The following is a 20,284-nucleotide window of genomic DNA, read 5'->3' as shown; positions in this document are numbered from 1 at the left end:
TCAGAAGATCTCTAACTTTCCCATATTCCTTTTTTTCCCTTGTTTCTCCAGCACCACCTTCTCCTCCTACCTCATTTCCTCTACTTGGCTCCTCATCATTAGCCCCTACAACACTGTTGCTCCAGGAACTAGTGTTACCCATGACTAAGCCCCATTTCTGCAGCTCACACAAAGTACTGTTTAGAAAACTTCCTTTTGTATGTTCCCCTTTTTGTTGCCAGTGAGAGCAGTGTCTGGAAGCCGCAGCTGGAGTAGAAACAGAGGGGTGGTGCTGGGGAGCTTAGGAGATTTGGACTGGCTTCAAACTTCGTTCAATGAAGCATAGGGAGGCAATTAATAGGGAAGCCTGGCACAGTGCCCATCTGCCGAGTTTGCCTGTGCTATACAGCTGGCCTTACTCATTTGAACATTTTCTTTGGTTCAATTCACCACATGGCTTTACTTCACTAGGATTAGCTCTTCAGTCATTGTAGACTTATGCAGCCTTATTGAAAGTAATGTGGAGATGCTGGTTTACAGCAAATAAGGATATGATCCCTTTTTTTGAGGGGCCTCTGAATGGAACTAAAAATTGAAACAAAATTTCACTTGGTGTCATATCAAAACCCCAAGTTAGACATAATTTCAGCATAAAACCTCAAAGTGGTCTGTGTGAATATGACAAGGCTCATGAAGTTTAGGGAATCTAAATGGGCTTGATTTCAGCTCTGTACATGCAATTATCTCATGTGGTTCCCAGTGTCAGGTTTTACTGCAACAATTTTGCATTGATTTAATTGATCTCCAGCTGGAAGAAAAGGCATAAAAATGTGCACAGTGTATTCAGACTTAAGTATTTGCTCAACCTTATTCTGAGACCTGCATTTTTAGCAAACAATCTGAAATTCTCAGCTTCATAGACTTCCTGGATGTTAAAAGATAGATCTTTAGTGGGAAGTTAGGTTAAAGCCAAAAGAGGATTTAGGGATCTTGAAGTTAGGCAGTGTAGCAACTATATTTTAAGCACTTTTCCCTGGAATGCAATCCAGAATCAAGAGTTACAGTCCTCAGGGCATGGGAAGGGTTGTATAATTCAAAATGGTAGTCCCAAACCCCTGTGCACTGAGAGGAGAAGGCTAGCCAACAGAAATCGCCAAAGATGTATTATGGCAGAAATATTTCTGCTCCCTTGAGTTCAAGTGCAGACTCAAGACTCCAGGCAGGCATATTGACTAATTAAAATATGGTTTAGAGTTACCTTAATTATCTAAGAATAATTAAGAACTCTTTCTAGGTCATGTTATGAACTGGATTCCCATGATGCTCAAGCACTGATGTCAAGAATTGTAGCCAGTTCTGTGCAACCTCCAGGCATTAGTATGTTTAGGAATTTTTGCCAGACCGCAGTGATTACATGTTCTGTGCCTATGCTCGATTGGCAACAAAACTATAATGCTTTTAAAGGAAGGCTATGGAAATGGATTTTATAGGTAGAATAAAATGCCTGTCTTCTGTATAACTGCCTTATTCATTAAAACACTTACCTGGGGAAGGGGGTCACTTAGGTTTATTTACTGCCTCAGCTAAAGGAGGAATATTAGCATCAAATTCTTTCCTTGTCAAAGAGCAGCTCAGATGTGAGACTGAAGCGGGGTGGGAAGTATTGCCATTGCTCCAGTTGAGGTTTGCCAAATGGAGGAAACAATAAAAGAAGTAGCCAGAGCAGGGCAGCCTGGCTCAGTAGCTTAGTCGTTAGAAATCCTAGTGGAAGGGGAAGAGTCCTGAGCTCCTGCAGGTGAATTACTGCACCATGAAATTCAGCATTGCATGTATGGAATAAAAGATAAGTAATAGTGAGTAGTTCTTGGTGTGCAACTCCTCACACTACTTACGGCCAAAAAGGTATCAAAGAAAATCCTCAGGCAGCTAATATAAAACGTGAAGCTGAGATTTGCATATTGTCATCGTCTTAATGTGAAAGTGCACTTGGCCTGAGTACACAGCAGGCAACGTGAGTAACCCACTTTCACATATTATTAAAAAAAAGAGAAAGAAGAATCATAAGATTTGCAGATTCAGAGGCTAAAGTAAGCAGTACAGCCAGCAATCTATGATATCCCCAACACAGAAGCAAAGACCATTATAAAAGTTGGTTTAGCTATCATTTAGACAAATTACTTTCCCCATTTGCTTTTTCCCCCTTGTAAATATGATCACACATTGATTGTAGTAGAATGGAGTAATGTTCAATGGTTTCTTTTTAATTCATTTCTTTTTCCAGTAAGAAATTTCTTGTTCCTTCACTAAAACACTCTTTTCCTCCCAATTTACAAAATAAAATCTCTTAACTAGATTGTTTATTCAAAAAATGAAAAAAAAAAAATCTGCAGAGAAAATGCTTTAAAAAGTAATTATGTAGTGATTGCAAAGAGCTTTGAAAGAACATGCTATGAGCATGTTAATTATTTTCTCATCTAACCTCTCCTTAATGTGGTTCAAGGGAAAAGCAAAATCAAATCGGTTACTAAGGATTTTAACATAAAGCATCCTATTTACAAAGAATGTCTCCACTTGTGTCTTCTTAGATTAAGGCAGAATCCCCAATTTTGATGGGAGTCTCCTCTTAGTTGCCTGCAGTCAAATTATTGCTGCATTTTTTGGTTGGTTTTCTATATTTGTAAGCTGTTAGCTGAAGCAAAGCTATTCAGAGCAGGTCACTCCTCAAACTAGATAATTTCATCCTAGAAATGACTGATACGATCAGTCCATTTCATAGCTTGGAGTAAACATACTTCCTCTGAGCTGAGTTTAAATATTTTTCTCTCACATGACTGCAGATGCATCAGTAGTGTTCCCAGACCACCAGGCTTCCTGAAGAAAGCACTCAGTGCCAAAGTCTGCTTCCATTTATGTGAATGTTAAATTCTGCTATTATATGTGCCAGTGGCCAAAGAACCAGGTTGTAAAAGAGTAATTAAGAACATAATTTCCCCAGTATGAATTACATGTGTGCTTTTGAAGGCAGATTTTGGCTGTTTCACCATTGGCTTTCAAAAGTTTGATTCCCATGAAGTTGCACTCATTTTCTGTATATTAGGACTGTTTTGGGCTACGTCGAAGATTTTTGAAAGAATTTTACTATACGTAGTCTGATACTGTTCGTTCCCTTATTTTCACCAAAGTGAAAAATCTTAAAACCTAATATATTCTCTCACTTTAGATATTGCTCTGATTAAAGGAGGAATGTGATTCTTCAGAACAATAAAATATTTCAATGAATTTTTAGCAGGTTTAATGTTCTTATATAGCAAGAAAAAGAGGAGTGATCTAAAGCTGTCAATCTTTGCATCTATAAGCCACCTTTCCCTTAGTAATGACTTGCTTTTATTAGTAACAGTGCTTTGAGTGCTGGAACAACCTCCCCAGGGTTGTGGCAGAGTCCCCATCACTGGAGGTTTTCAAGATGGGATTGGACAGGGTGCTGGATAATTTCATCAAGGCTCTCTTTCCCATGAAAGATTGGACCAGATGATCTTCCAAGATCCCTTCCAAGCTGGGCTGTTCTATGATTCTATGAGATTTGTGTCTTCAGACACCACTTCTGACCTAATGTGTTCTCTTGCATAACACTGGTATACTGATCTACCTATAAAAAGCCAATTGCAACATTGTCCAATAAGCAATAAGCAACTACAGTCAAAGACAACCCTTTACTTCTCAAGTGTAAAAATGTTTCCAATTAACAATGTCTCAGCTGCTTCAATGAAGACAATTTTTGGTGGATAAGGAATACCAGCCATGCTGCGATGCTCATAGTTATTCCTTCTCTCTCTTTCCAAAATAAATTTAATATGGGACAGAGTTACTGTCTTAATGACCACAGTGATATATGGAATTCTCTGTTCCATTTCTTGGTGTGGCTGGGAGAAGCAGTTTCAGCTTGCTGGCTTCCGTCCTTGCACTTCAAGAGCACTACAACACTTAGCATTTCTTCAGTAAGGACTCGTAGCTAGGAGATACCACTCTGAAACTTACTTCATTGTTAATTTATCCAGGTATTTAGCAATTTTGAATCTTTAGTAATGAACATGGGTTTTTAATCAATTACATAAAAGAGTTTTGGCATTCCACAGACCAGCTTAACCAGCCCTCTCTGCCACATATCTAGGCATGCTGGTCATCAGCTCCCCAAAGCCCCAGTGTGAGCTGCTGAGTACACTCAGAAACTTGTTAGTTGTCTATCTAACACCTACACCTACCTATCCTACACCTCTAACCACACAGAGAAGCTGATTCCTCTGCATCTCAGTTCTTGGGTTCTTAAGACAAAATTACTCTCTAGACAGTTCTAGGTAAAGATGTCTACAAAAAGACGTTTTAATCCTAAAAGGTGAAGAGGATGGAGTCATTTAACCTTTTAACGAGATAAATGTGAGCTTAAATTGTACTGCTCATTGCATAAAATAGCATGACATTTTCTTCCTTTTGGAAATAAAACTGCTTCAGTTCTTTCTGAAGCAAAAATACTATATGGCAGAGTAATATCACCATCTTGTGGGGAAGAAATGTGTCCCAGAGTGTACAAGCATTGTCATGTCTGTGAATTTTGCTGGAGCACCTACGTTCTCAATAGGCAGAACCAAAATCAATACATAGTCAATGTTGCTGAAATTAGAAATGAATCAATTATTCTAATAGAAGGTAATTTGTATTAAAAATAACAAGGTATTGCAATGGATGGATTCATCTTCTGATGTGTGTTTAACATGTCAACTCTGTAAACTTTGCACAACCTGTGCGGCTAATTACAAGCATGATTTAAGCCCCTGATTTATAAAGATACTTAAAATTTAGAAATTTTTAATCTGTTTATGTGTGTTATAAAATAATGTTTTAATATATATATAATTAATGGATAAATATATTTAAGTGCCACTTTGCAAAGCATTTCCAGCAATTCTGCTTTCTCCAACTCTCACTTTCATAGAAAACATTGAAATTAGGCTCTTCTGAGAAGCTGGACGTCTGGCAGAGGCTGAGATATACCCAGCCTGTACTCCACCAACTGACGAACAAGACCATGATTTCTCCTCCTTAAGTACCCCTTTTTTTTTTTTTTTTTTTTTGTTTTCTATATAACTTCCAAACTCTATCAAACATAAGGCAGGGTTTGTACAGACAACGGTTTCATTCACTACAGGCCTAGCAGTCTATCCTGTACACTGAATGACGTAGCATCCTGTGGAAAAAATAGTATATGCTTATGTTATTAAAGGCTGCAGTATAAAAATTATACTTACACGAGAATTGGAAACTTAACTCTAGAATTTCCTAATACTTTTGGATAATTTTCAATGTTAGTAACAACCAATACAAAGGTTTTCATGTTTATTTCCGCAGATACTATTTTACAGAGAAAAGTGAAAACATATTCTCTTATCTGCTACTATAACATCACTGAAGTACTCTAGGTCTTCACAAAACAAAAGTTTTCTCTATTGGAAAGTATGAAACATCTTCTAAAATATAGACCAGTGAAGGGTTTTTGTACTGTTAAACAAGGAAATCCTGTTTTACTGTTAGAAGTGATTTTCCCCACCCTGTCCTGGCATCCATGTAGGAATAAAGGAGTCCATGTAGAGCAGAATACTATCAGGATGAAATACATTCAAAACATACTCTAACAGAACTCAATCTGAGCTTTAAAGAAGACATTATGGCTTTAACTTTACGTAGGTGAAATAAATTATCTTTCTTGTCCTGCACCGGAACAAAACATTGCAGAAGACCTACAGTCCTCGAAAGATAAGAGAAAGCTGACGTTTACACTGCCCACTTGACACATTTAACTTGGATGCTTCAGTGCTTAAAAAACAGATTAAAAATCAGTTAAAAACTGGTTCAGACAACCTAACCTGGTCCTAGGCTTCCTACCTGGCCATGGAGGTCTCCAGACTGTGGTTTCAGAGATCCTTGGTTGGGAATGAACCTTTCTATTACTTGAAAGTCCCTGATGGGTGAATGATTAGGTGAATGACCAATTCAGGATTCATAGCAGGCACTTCTGTCAGTTTAGTATCCAGAAACTGGTTACTTTTTTGGGAGCAGGCACTTATTTTAGAAGGAGATACGGAGAGGCGGCTTATTTCACACAGTAGTAGAGCAGTTGCCAAGAAATCAGGAAAAGGCTCTAGGTTTACACTAGCTTGAGGATGTTTTGACTACAATTTCTGCTACTCTGTAGCCAAAAAAACTGGCAGAAAAGTCAGGGCTAATTCTCTTTTGAGCTTTTTCCGTTGAACCTGGACCTTTTACAGCACAAACTGCAAACAAAGCAAGAAAACAAGCTAAAGGAATCATAACTCCTGTGAGAACGGGATTTTCCTGAGAGAGGTTCCTACTTTTCCTGCTCCTGGTGTTAGTTGTTGCCAATGACTCTTAAATGCATAAGCATCCTCTGGTTCATACAGACACATTTTCTAAAGGCGGTTTCCTGCTTAGGCAACAGATCCCTTATTTTTTCTTCTTTTCTTTTTTTTTTTTTTCCCCTGACTATGTAGACCCTCGGAGAGCCTGAACATGATCACCATATTTTCAGGTTTTTTTCCATCTAATTTGTTTCTTGTCTAACTTTCAAACATGAAGCTCTTTCAAAAAATCCAATCAGCTTCATGGCTCTGACATTCATGGCTTCCTAACAATTTTCAACAAACAGAGCTGAAGATGCACTTATTCTACCAACCACTGCCTAAGGCATTCATAGATAAAGCGGAGAATGTAGGTTTGAATGCCCATAGAGGAGAGAGGCACATGCCTGTGCTAGTTAGCAAGGACACAGGAACTTGATGGGCTCTGTGGTTAATTTTTTTTCCTGTGCATGCCTATGGCCCAGGCTGTCTTGGACTTTTCCAAATAATCCTGGGTTCAAATCAGCTGTTTGCCCTGATCAGCTGATGCATCTCCTGTTACACCCTTTGTTGCCCACATTCTCCATCAATTGTTACATCCAAATTTCAGCAACTGATTCTCAAGGGTGGGGTACCAGGCTGCACCCTGTGTGAATAAAGTGGGCTAAAGAAACACACCTTCTGTATGGAGCCAATACTTTGTTATTAGTCTAAAGTTGGCAATATTATTATTAGGCCAGTTACACTGATATTAACATTTACATTCAGGTTATCAGATTATTACAGCTCTTTCCCAATCGTGTCGCAGTTAGTACAGATATACACACATTTTCTAGTGTCTCACCCTCTCTTGTGTTAAGGTCACCTTTCTATATTTCCAGGGTCCTAAAATCAATGGCACCCATCTGTCTTGGTGTTTAAGAGAATTTAAGAGAACAGATTTGTCCAGCCCATGCCAATTTAGTGCTTGTGCACAAAGTAGTTTACTACTTTACATGCAGTGTTCCTCATGAGTGCTTTAATTGCCGGACTAGACTGCAGACTTACTCCCAGTAATCACGCATTTGTCCTTAGGAGCACACTAAGTATCTGAAAGGTAGAAGTGCTGAATCACAGAATTATTTAGGTTGGAAGAGATTACCAAAGGTCATATAATGCAACCTCCTTCTCCAAGCAACATTGCTTTCCAAGTTAGTTCTGGTTACTCGTAGCCTTGTCCAGTCAATTTCTGAAAATCTCCAGTGATGGAGGTACCACAGCCCTCTGGCAATCTGTGCTTAACCACTTTCATGGGGAGTTTCTATATGTAAATAAAAACTTGATGTTTCCCTTGCTGCAACTTATAACTGTTGCTTCTTGACCCTTTGTTGAGTACCTCTGAGAAGAGTCTGTCTCTGTTTTGCCTATAACTTTGCATTAGGCAGCAATCAGATATCCCTTTATCTCTCTTCCCTTCTGGGATTTCTTTGAAAACAGGTTTTCTTAAGGTATCTCATTTCAGGAATATAAAAATTAAGAACCTAGTTTCAAATCCCTTTTCAAACTTTTGATTGCCACTTGCAACCAATCCATTAAATCTCTTAAAAGCTCCAAACAGATGAAATAATTTATTGCAGTTGGGAAATGATTAAAAAAAAACCCCAAGCATCCAAAAGCCAACAAGCCCAAGTGCTTGAAAACTGGATGTGTGAATGGACTACACCAAACTGCCTGTGAGGGTGTTTGCCTGCAGACTGGTACTGCTGCAGAAGAAGATGACCACCAACCAGGTTAAGCAGTAATGAGGCATTTACCTGGGGAATTTTCAATCATAAAAATGGTCAGCTTGAATACAAGTGTAAAAATATTTTTCTACCTGGGAGACAGAGGTGCCAGAAAAACACATGAAGCAAAGCCTGGTGAGGCACTGCCAGGCGCTGCCCTACAGTGTCAGAGCCTTCCCACAGGTCACCGTGAGCCACCTGTGCCCAGCCTGGAGAGAGAGGGACACACATGGGGACCCGTGCCTCTGTGTGCCTACGGGACTCTGGTGGGGACTTTTGTACCACCCCACCCAACCCCCAGCAGACTGTGGGGAGCTGCAGGGGCACACACAGAGCTGGAGCACCCAGATCTCAGTGGGAGATGAAAATGTATAGTGTGCGAAGGGGGGAACCCCCAGTCTCAGGATAGGACATGCATGTGTTACCCGCATGGCTACAGAGAGGACATGCATGAGCATGTCGCTCTGTGTGTGTGTTTGTGTGTGTGTTGGGGTAGAATTAGAACTTTTGGGCATTTTTTATAAGAGAGTGTTCAGAAATTCATAGGTGTCTATTGACACTTTGTATGTGTCTAGTATTGTGGTTTATCTGTTGTATTGGTGATAATGATTCTGAATTGCTGATTGCCAGTAATTTCTGTGTCATTAACAAATCAATAAACCACTTTGATCCTGTTTGGATTCAAACCATGGGAATTGAACAGTTTTCCTTGCACTACTCTATTAATGCATGCCTTTCACCTCCTGTGGCCGGAGACCCAGAGAGTGTCCCAGCTGCAATGTTTCAGGATCAAGCTTCCTAGCACAGAGATGCTGTTCTGGGCATCAGATTCTCCAGCAGGAGAATATCTCGCTATAGCTGGACATTCCTTTACAGAGTTTCAGTTTGAGTGAATCACCATTTTCTAATGAAAAAGTCCAGCTAAAGGACTCATAATCTGCTTCATGTTTTGTTTAGTTCTGTCAGACATCAACCATAATGTCACTGCTTTTAAAAAGTAACTGGCTATGTTTTTTAGCAAACCAGTATTATATGAAATATTTTAGGCTGTAGGTCTTTTGTGTGTAAGTGGAATAAGCCAGGCAATGACTTAGACTGGTAATAAGCTGGCTGTATTGAAGTATTTTTTTCAAGACTATGCTTTTATGTATGCTCTGTACAGCATTGCTGAAGGCTCCCTAGGGATTTCTTCTTGTTGCAGATCTCATGCTTATGTCACAAGCTCGTTTTCCTCACTCTTTGTTACAGAAACAGTATCAGAATTGCAAAGTATGGAAATTAAGTGATCTGAAAGATGTAGAGCAGAAAAGAGTGGCTGTGACCTGAGGGTTTTATCAACTCTTTGTACTTACCAGGAATTACAGTGCATTTACACCTGTGCTGTGCTGAGAGTGAGCACAAAGCCTTGCACTCTGACAGCAAGCAATAAAATGTCACGTCCTTGAAACATCATGTTATTAAATGGTAATTAAATGCTAAATTTGCTTGAGTTTTCATATGCATTCTTTATAGAACTTCTTTATATAACTCAGTTTCAGGACTAATCCCCAGAGGATTTTGCTAACAGCAGTATAAATTAATTGAAAGATATCTCACTTTCTCAATAAAGTCATCCAGCTTTCTAATAGACGTTGAATAAAATTAATGGAATAACTTTGACAGTTTGTCTGACAGATGCCTTTCAAACACTGCAGCACTGCCTTGCTCTGTTATGTGGACTTCAATGATTTTATCTTCTGAGGAGATGAATATCTTATACAGTGTGGGCCATTGTCAGCATTGATCTGTTTCTTACTCAATATGAATAATTGAAAATCTTTTGTTTCTCACCCACAAACACCTTCTTTTTTTCCCATCCTGGCACAACAGACCTCTGTCAGTGTGGCAGAACAGCAACAAAAATCCAAGTCTTTTCCCTGCAGGTGAGAGTTGGACTCCCTCTTGTCAGCTCTCCATGTCTCACCACTTTTCACTCCTGCACTTCTGGCTCCATGACTATAAAAGGAGTGGAAACAACCCCAAAAGCTAACAGTTAGGTCATTTTCTTGGAAGAGTGGACTGAAACTCTGAAAGAGAAGAGTTTCATACCCAGCTGTCCTGTGATGACCACTTTTCTGTATCCTTTAAACGAGGCCATCAGTTTGGGTTGCCAGTCAATGTAGGCATTTTAAGTGAAGTCAATAAGAGAGGTAAGTACCTTAGTGTAATCTTAATTTTACTTTATAGCTCCCCAGAAGCCTTCAAAGCTATAGCTCTTTCTGTGCTGACTGCATAAAGAATTTAAGTATGTCCCTTCAGAAGAGTAGATTGTGTTTCCCCACTGGTGCTCTGTACCCAATATTCAGATCCATTTTCACCAAAATTAGGTGCCCCAGTTAGTCACATTGGCTCTGGGTTATGCTTTCTAATTTTGTATCATGAGTACATTTCATTAGCATCTCTCTTATGTGACAATGAAAGTGTGACCTTTCTGTCTGCTGAGGATGGGGAGTCTGCTAATTTGCTGATCCAAATTAAATCTTCAGGGCTTCTCTCTTGAATTGACAGGTCACAGTTTCCGAGATCTCTTCTTTTGTCCAGAATCATTGGAGTGTATCATATTGCAACTGCCTCCTGGGAATTTGCAAGCAAAATCTTTTGGTAATGTTTTTATAAAATACCTTCCCACAAAGGAATATTAAGACCACATGGCTGACAGCAAGAAGTCCAAAGTTCTGCTTAAATTTCCTGCCCAGAAGTATGTGTGAGTGTGCTATGTATAGCACATCAGAGAGTCAAACAAGTCCAGGAAGCATGAGACATACTCTACATGTACTGTACCATTTTTTCAATCTGCAGTAACTCCAACATGTCCAGGCATTTTGATGTGATACATGTTCAGTAGATCAGGATCAGATCTGTTAACACCGGACATTTTGATCATGTGATGATGGTCTGAGGTTTCACAGGGGGCATATCTGATCTACAGACATTATGGCCACAGTTCCTGCTGTGATGAGAGACGTCTAGAAATCATAGACAAACACTGAACGAATATTTTGCTCTGACAAGATTTCCAGGAATGAAAAAGGACTATCCTTGCAAAAACTCAAATTCATATTGACTCGGCCAGACTGGATAACCCCCGCTCTACACTTCCAGTCATCTGCACTTCCTCTAAACCATATTCCTCAGAATTGTACCTTCCTGGCTACATTGTCTTTTAGTGAAATTAGGCACATAGAAAAATATTGATTAAAACAGTTGACATATCTTGATACGACCTCTATTTCCTATATTTTCTATCTATATTTATGCAGTTCTCATGAAATTGTTGATGCATGATGTTTCAAAAAGGATTAAAGGATTGTAGACTAATTAATACCACTCAACATTTTTGTATAGCTATTAAATCATCCCAGCTAAACAAAATTTTCATTGTGTGATTACAGATTTGACTTATGAAGGATTTGATGGAATATGTTTAGACTAGAAGTCAGTTGATGTAGGATTTGGATAAAAATCTTAACACTATAATGTCAAGTCTACACTAAAATAATTATCTTACAGATCCTTAAAAGATACTTGTTAATGGTTAATCATTATCCAGTAGGTACATTCCAAGTGGAATTCTTCAAGAATATGTTATTGGCCTCTTACTATCCAGAAGAAAACTATTGGCAATATAAAACCTTGCTGGCATAGTTGTATATAATACAAAAAATTTCCAGAGTTAAAAATAATAGTAAAGGAAATAAGTTTTCCAGAAAAAACTTGGTTGGGCAGCCAGCTGAGCTCATTTGAATAGTATGTATTTTAATGCAGCAAATTTGAGGCTAAATTCTAGAGACTAAGGATGTTATTTACACATTGGGGAATATGTTCTGGACATCACTGACTCAGAAAGGGAATTGGCCTGATCATGGTGGATAACAAACTGGACATGAACTTACAATGTACTGCAATGCTAAACCAGCTGATATCAATCTCTAAGTCTAGGAAGTAACCAAATAAAAGACTGTAAGTACCTACACAGGAAAGTGATTTCTGAGAGTACATGGATGACTAATCTTGCAAAGGCATAAAAATGTCCAGTGACCGTCAGCTAAAACTAAACAATTTCAGAATAAAATAAGGTATAAACACTGTACTGGCAATGCAATCTATTTACACATCTTGCAAGGTAAAGTGAGCCCTCCTGTATTTGACCTCAAGTCTGGAAGTCACACCAAGCTTGGCGGTCTATCCAATGCTGTTCCTCAGCATACGTTAGGGCCCATGCAGCAAACACTGAGGGTTTTTTGTGACAATCCAGATTAATAAGAGAAAATATTATGGCAGAAATACCGTGATATACCTTCAGATACACCAAAGTAACACTTTATTATAAAGATGAGTTATTACAAGTTAGGATGAGGCAGTTATTAATCATATCTGTCTTGAAAGACAATGATGATTTACTCTTTGTTCAATTATCTAGATATTATGAAGGTGTATATAGCTATACCTGAAACTGCTGGAAGGGCATACCTTAATTTCATCATGGACCAATCTGACTAACAGCTTGTGCCCCCATCTGACTGCTGTGTTGGAGCTGCACCGTTGATCAGAGCCCAACACGAGAGTCATCTTACCCCAGCATGGACTGTGAGAACTCACTGGCATGGTGACTTCATGTGTGTCTGTTTGTGTCATAGAATCATAGAATCATAGAATGCTTTGGGTTGGAAGGGACCTTTAGAGGTCATCTAGCCCAACCCCCCTGCAGTGAGCAGGGACAGCTTTAACCAGATCAGGTTGCTCAGAGCCCCATCCAACCTGACCTTGAATGTTGCCAGGGATGGGGCCTCTACCACCTCTCTGGGCAACCTGTTCCAGTGCTTGACCACCCTCATTGTAAAAAACTTCTTTCTAATGTCTAGTCTAAATCTATTCTTCTTTAGCTTAAATCCATTATTCCTTGTCCTGTCCAAGCAAAGCTTTTTCTGACACAGCTCATCCCTTGCTTGGACCACTTAATAAATTGGGATTAGCCTGGTGTTAGCCTGGTGTTCATAGAATAGAATCATAGAATCGTTTAGGTTGGAAAAGACCTTTAAGATCATCCAGTCCAACCAGTGTTGCCTGGTGTTTCCTCCTGTGTCAATAATAGGTGAGAAATCTCAATTTTTAGCAGAAAAATTAATTTATAAGGAAATGTACGCATTGCATCAGATCATATATAACGAAGTAACATCACAATATTCATCAGGTGGGGCCACAAAACACTTTGCACCTCTCCAAGTTCCTTCTTCCACATGGTGTGAAACCCAAGGCACTGGCCATGGGATGGAGCACCAGCAACCAGCAGGTCACATAGCAAAGCAGGGGCAGGTCATGGGCTCCCAACACAGCTAAGCCTGTCATGTGTCATCAAGGAACAGCAGAAGCCCATGGCACCACCCTGAAAGTAAGATAATACACCCCTAGCTTCAGGGCACTTTGAGGTTGGAGCCATCTGCACAAGCCATGCCTGAGTATAATATTTGCAGCAGTCCTTGAAAAACTGAGCTGCTGCCACCACATTGCTGTTATTTTCAGTCATTCTCTGGCCTGTGCTAGAGAAAGCACAGTGCCATCCGTCATCCCTGATTTCCTAGCTCGTCACAACATTCAGCAAAATTTAGCAGGCTGCCCTTCGCTTGTTTTTCTACCTTAGCTGTACCCCAAGCTGTAGGACAACTGAGGCTGGTCTCTGCAGTTGTGGTGTCAGTGCTCTTTCCACGGTGCTCATAGACCCCTTCCATTTTCCCTGCCTCAGTCTCTTATCAGCAGTACCCCTGCTTATTTTTCTTTGAAACCTCTTCTCTCCATCATATCAATCTGTCTGGTTTGCCAGTAGTGGAGAAGCCACCGAGGAAAAGTAGAACTTTAGGACACATGCATGGAGAATCAACATGATCACATAAATATCTGAGAGAAAACAAACTGAATATGGTTTTCTCCCCTGAAATAAGAATCAATACATTTATTCACCACTGATTTCAAGTTCTCACAACTGATTATTTAGCATCTGAAATAAAACTGCTGAAAAACTCAAAAGGAATGTTTTGCATTATTTTTGTCTCTAAGTGCATGGCTATGACTGTAACTTTAGCAATACCTTTGTACAACCCCTGAACACACACACACACATACACACTTAGCCCCCTGCCCCAACCCCAAAACTTACTTGGTTAGGGAAGTCTGAATCCTTCTCTTGGAAGAACATCTTTGCATATTTATTTTTGCATGTTGGTCAGTAAAATGAACTTTTGGTGATAAAAATAATCATTCATCTTTGAACTAAAGTATGAAACCATTAGGAGAAAAAAATAAGGCAAAAGAGAATCACGTGGGATGTTGCCAGGGTTTCTTACCCCACATCATCTTTTTGTTTTGAGATGTGAACTATGCTGTCTGTATATTTTTCATCACCAAGGCCACTGGCAGCATTCCGAAAAGCTGATACCCTCCTCAGCAATGGCTGTTTGTTTTTCGTGTTGACAACTTTGGCTTAAATCATAGAAAATTTTATTTTTGTGGATGTCTTAATGTTTACGTCATTTCCAAAGGCCTGTTGAATCATGAATTGGCTATCTATGTCCGAAACTGTCATGCTGGTCTAATCTATGATATGGTTGCTAGTGAACATATTCTGCTGGGAAAGGCTGGAGGGAGTGATGAAATCAATAACTTCCTCAACAAAATACAATACAACACAACTGTGAGAAGCATTATGAATAATGCTATAACAGAGAAGGTGGAAGAATATTGAAACAACGAAGTGTGTACATGGACTGTGTGCATTTACTAAATCAAACCAAGAATACAGCTTTGCTATATGTTGGAGGGTTGTGTTCAAAGTCTGGAAACAATTGCCTTTGGAATTACAAGAACATGTTAAAGGGCTGCTCATATTTATGGCTGGTAATGTTTAGTCATTACAACAATGAATAGTGATGAAAAGGAGTTGCAAGCACTTGCATGATATGGGAAATTCAATTTATTTTGTTGCAAATTACACGTCATAATTCAGAACTCTCAGAAGTCAATGAACAGAATCCAGCTCATCACTCATCAAAAGGAACTGGCCTGATTTTGTAGTATGAATAGGTAGTATGTGTAGCATGAGGACCACAAGCCTATAGAGCCAATACAAAAATTGGCATGCAGGTAGATTTTTCAATGGCATGAAAGCATTTGGGCAGGGCCAGGATCCAGACAGTATTGAGAGAGATCCCATGGCTATGACTTCCAGCAACCAGTTTCCTCTGAGTTCCACATTCAATAAGAGCCACAAGTCTCATGCCTTTCTGGAGGTATTATGAGCCTAGACTTCTTATAGCTGGTGAAACAGAAAGAAAGGTATATCACAATTAAACTCTGTATGATGATTTCTTCATTAAAAATTATGACATGATTTTAAAGGTAAAAAAAACCCAATATGCAATCTGTTCCCAATGAAGAAAGGATTCTGTTCTGGAAAACAGCATCTCAGAAGGGTCTTGAGGAGAAGTAATTCAACAGAAGCTTTCAAGACACTACTGTTTCAAAAATAGCTGATGTGATCATGGGTTAAAATTTAATAGGAGAACAGTGAGTAGCAGAAGTGAAATTACTTTCTATCTATACTCAGCACATCCAGTATTTAAAAAAACATTGAAAAATTTGGAGAGGAACAAAAAGAGTCACAAAAATCAGTTGGGGACTAAAGAAAATACTTTGTGAGTATTAAAAACTCGATTTTATTTAATTTAGGAAAAAAAAGTCTGAAACATGACTTTTTTACAGAATGTTAATATCCCCATGAGGAGAAAATATGCTGCAGAGAAGGGCAACAAGAAGCAGCAAGCGAAACCTGAAGCCAGGGAACTTACATTAAAAACAAGAGACACTACCATTAACAGCTGGAGCTGACTACCCATGAAGTGATGGATACTTCCTTTCCCACTGTCTCCAAAGCATGTCTCATTCCCAGCCAGGGAGGCACAATCACATTACAAATGAAGTATTAAATGGAATTAAAGCTAAAATGACATCTCACCTCCAGTTAGAGACAGGGGAAGAACTAGGGGCAACAAACGTAGGAATACGGCAGCAACCATAGAGTGTAGAAACAGAAAGGGCAGCACCATCCCGAGATTAGGATGGACAAGTGGCTTAATCCGGTCACACACAGAGTCCTTGCTGTTCTGCTGTTTTCTTATTTGATGGTCAGCTATGAAAAGACCAGAAAACCTTGCTTGAACTTTGTTTAAGCATAAATTATGAGATTTATTATAAATCATAGGATCTAATGCAAGGGTAACTGCACAAAAATGAATGGTGTGTCAGACATGGGAAATAAGACCAGACAGCCTAATGCTTTTTAATTGTCTCAAAACTGATGTCTTTAAGTGAGTAGGCTGTGTATAATAAACTCCTCTCACTCTTAGTGTACAAAAAGCCACCATTTCTTTAGAACTGGAAGAGATATAAAGACAAAGTAGTACTCTCAGGAAGACTTTATGAGCGAGAAAAGTATTGAAACTGACTCAGCATTTGTTAAAAAACAGAAAAAGTGAAATAAATGCCACATCTAGTCACTTGAAATTATAAATTATAGACAATTTGGGAATTTTTAGATGTCTCTGTTGCCCTGCCTAGTTTACAGGAAGCGTTAGCTGGTTTCTCAGTTCATGAACCCTTGGGCTTTCTGCTAAGGTTATTGCAAAAAAGGAGCAAACTGTAGAGCAGCTGCTTTATCGTTTCAGATGCGTGTTACATTACACATACCTTCAGGAATTATTCCACTTATGAATCTGCACTAGGCCACCGGTACAGCTCTTACAGCTTCTCGTCAGCTCTGCCAATACTTTTCTGACACTCAGGAGGTAAAGTTATTAACTGTGAAGTCTGCTTGTGAGGAGCCACCATTCCAACTTATAACAGAGAATTTCCATACATAGAGCTCCTCTCTTAAGTGAAATAAGATTGTAATTTTAATTCCACCTGTTTCTTAGGTCAAACTCCTGTGCTGTCACAGCAGAAAGTACGAGGTGAATTACCTAAGACTATGCTAAATTGTCAGAAGAAAAATAATTTGCTGAAACTGCTCAGAAGAATTGGGTGCAGGTGTTTTACTGTGGGACACAAGGGAGATATTTATAAACTCCTGCCCTGGGATTTCCCATACCTCCTGTCCCCACCCCCCGCCCCCCTGTCCCACCTTTTTTTTCACCTGCAACAGTTTTTTCTTTCCAGAGTGGAATTAAAGGGCTAATAATAGTACAGAAAAAAACCCCACTTTATCTTATGCACTCCAGTGTCTTGTCTGAGCTGCACAAATGTTATCTTTTCTACCACTTAGATAGTAAGCAATAAAGAATTGCAGTTTTAGAATAAGTTTATTTTGGTCACCTAATATAATTTTAAAGTTTGGAGCATTTGGGAGGGAAAAGTAGATTCCCTGGATTCCACAGTGTAAATTGGTATAAATCAGTAACAACAACAACAACAAAATATTCTAACATTTAGGGAAATTATTTGTTATACCTTAGGTAAGATTTATAGAAAAAGAAAAATAAAGAAAAAGTTTATAAGCAATGGGCAATTTAAAAATGCCCTACTAAAATACAGACATTTTCAGCAGTGTTTGCACATTTAGCAGAAATTCTAAATTAAAATGTATACAATGAGGTATATAGTGCTGTTATATAATTACAAGGATTTTAGGGCGGGGGGGATAAATATGGTCACCCAGGCTGAAAGATATTTTGTACAATAGTGCCCTCTAGAGATAAGATATTTCCAGAAACTGGGATGGTATGGAAGAAAACCATTATTTTTCCTGTTCTCCTTCTCCTCAGAACAATGAACAAGAAAAAGCACCTGGGGATTGCGCTCATATGAAGCCGATCAGTGCCTTTAAGTAAGAACTTGGAAGTGAACTACCATGTACGTGGATGACCAGTGGACCAGGATCCAGGCACACAGTGAGGCAGCTAATTTGTCTGGCAGCAAATACCTACCTATTGTGACAAAGGGAGGAAACAGGGAGACCTGGGCTTGAACCATAATGTGTGACATAACTCGGGATTTAAATTGCAGAGCTCTGTTTCTTTACAATTAGAAAGAGTTACCACAGACTACAATATTACCAAATTAAAAATTAGGAAAGTTAGCATGTAAAATATAAACAATTGAAGCAGAATTAGAACAAGGACAAGCTCACAAAGGTTATCATCCATTAATCAGAAGATAAGCAGTTTCATTATTGCAAATAAGGTTATTGGGAAAAACATAACAAATCCACAGCCAAATGTAAATTCAAGCCTATTGTGAGATTTAACATCTGATAAAATACAAATGTTACAAGATATCTCAGTCCTTACTGTAGATGGTGCTGTAGCATAAAACATGCATTGCACCCTGACTGCTGATTTTAAACCATCTGGCTGTGACTGACATACAAGTTACTGTGCACAGGATTAATCCACATATTGTTGTGAGGTGTTATGTAAACATGTTGCGATTTATGTGTGGTTTATATATGAGCATAGATAGTAAAAAAAAAAAAAAAAAAGGTTGAATTATTTGCCGTAATACTAATATGCTGCTCTATTGTAGCATATGCTAGGCCATAGCAAGGTTTAGAAAAGGCTCTGAAATATACTTGCTGAGAAGGATAAATCCCTCTTTTTTTTTTTTTTTTTTGTTTGTTTTGGTTGCTCTGCCTGGGACATAGCAAGCTGAGATGATTTCAGCCTTGGCTTTTCTTCTGAGAGAAAATCCCTGGTATTTCCAGCCACCTTTGTTTCATACTGACTTCTTACTTCATTGGGAATCGATGTGAATTAATTGTCTCTACGCAGGGCAAATACAGAGCATTGGTAAAAATCAAGTTCAATGCAGATGGTACAAGCAATTCTTATTCCAGAGAAGTCTCAAATGACATCCAGTTGTGATGCCCTGCTTCAAGCCGAAAGATAAATGGCATTTGCAGAGGAGAAACGAGTGTCTTGCTGAGATAGCTACATGCTGCAAGCTAGAGCCGACCTCAGGGATGGGAGTGATCCCCGGCAAACAGCTGGCATGGAGGAGGACAGAGTGCTGTCCTGTCCCTGCCCATTCCCCTGCCACACCATTCCCTCTTCTCACACTCTCTTGGGGAGTTCATGTTTTTATTGCTTATTGTCTGTGTTACCTGTTTTCCATTTAAAACGCTTTGCTTGTCTCTCTTCAGCTGACAAATGCTGATGCTCATAGTGCGCCATAGGAAAAAAAAAAAAACCCGCGCCTCCATCTTCCTCCTCCTCTCCTTTGTCTCAGTAGTAACTCAAATGGTCAGATAAGCACCATCCTGGAAAGCTGCTTGTTAGCTAACTTCTGCTCCCTCTCCCATCCCTGAGGTCGGCTCTAGCTTGCAGCGTGTAGCTATCTCAGTGAGACACTCGTTTCTCCTCTGCCATAAAATGTGAGGGAAGCTCCCTGCAACGCCAGTAAGAGCAGTCTGAATGACTCCCACAAGTGGCCTGGGCCACGAGCCCCTGTACAAACCCCGAAGCTGGTTCTCCAGCTGCCATGGGTCATCCAGTCTCCCTGTGGAAGCTGCTTGCCCTCGGCAGCAAGCTCCTCCGGTTCCCAGAGGTGATGCATCACCTTGCACAAATGCAGAATGAGCAGAATGAGATTTCTGTGCCAATCCACTGCTTAGCATTTCTGCTGAGAGTGCTAAGAAAGCCCCATATTTCTGCCTTGTACACAAATATTTATCACATGGACATGAAACACTACTTTTTTTGAAAATAGCTGGAGCTGCGTCAACATACACCAATGTAGGATTAAGTCCACTGAACACAGTAATTGTAGGGTAAATGCAGCAATGAAAATTAAGCAAATCAATAAATTAATTTGCCTTGGCAAAAGCAGGTGATATTGCTTAGCTCTGCAGAAGTGAAATCAAAATGACTGAACATGAAATAGCCAAAGAGCACTCACTGGATTTTTATTCTGGATTTTGTTCAGCAGCAGAACATACTAATATAAGCAGATGATAACATGAGCTTTATGTGAGCCTTGTGTGCTCCTTTGACATAAAATATAATGTATTTACTTCAGTGGAATACTAGGACTGAGAAAAATTCAGAAAGTTCT

This window comes from Pelecanus crispus, chromosome 3 (assembly GCF_030463565.1).
Source record: "Pelecanus crispus isolate bPelCri1 chromosome 3, bPelCri1.pri, whole genome shotgun sequence".
NCBI classification, from domain to species: domain Eukaryota; kingdom Metazoa; phylum Chordata; class Aves; order Pelecaniformes; family Pelecanidae; genus Pelecanus; species Pelecanus crispus.
Note: the sequence above shows the minus strand (reverse complement) of the source record.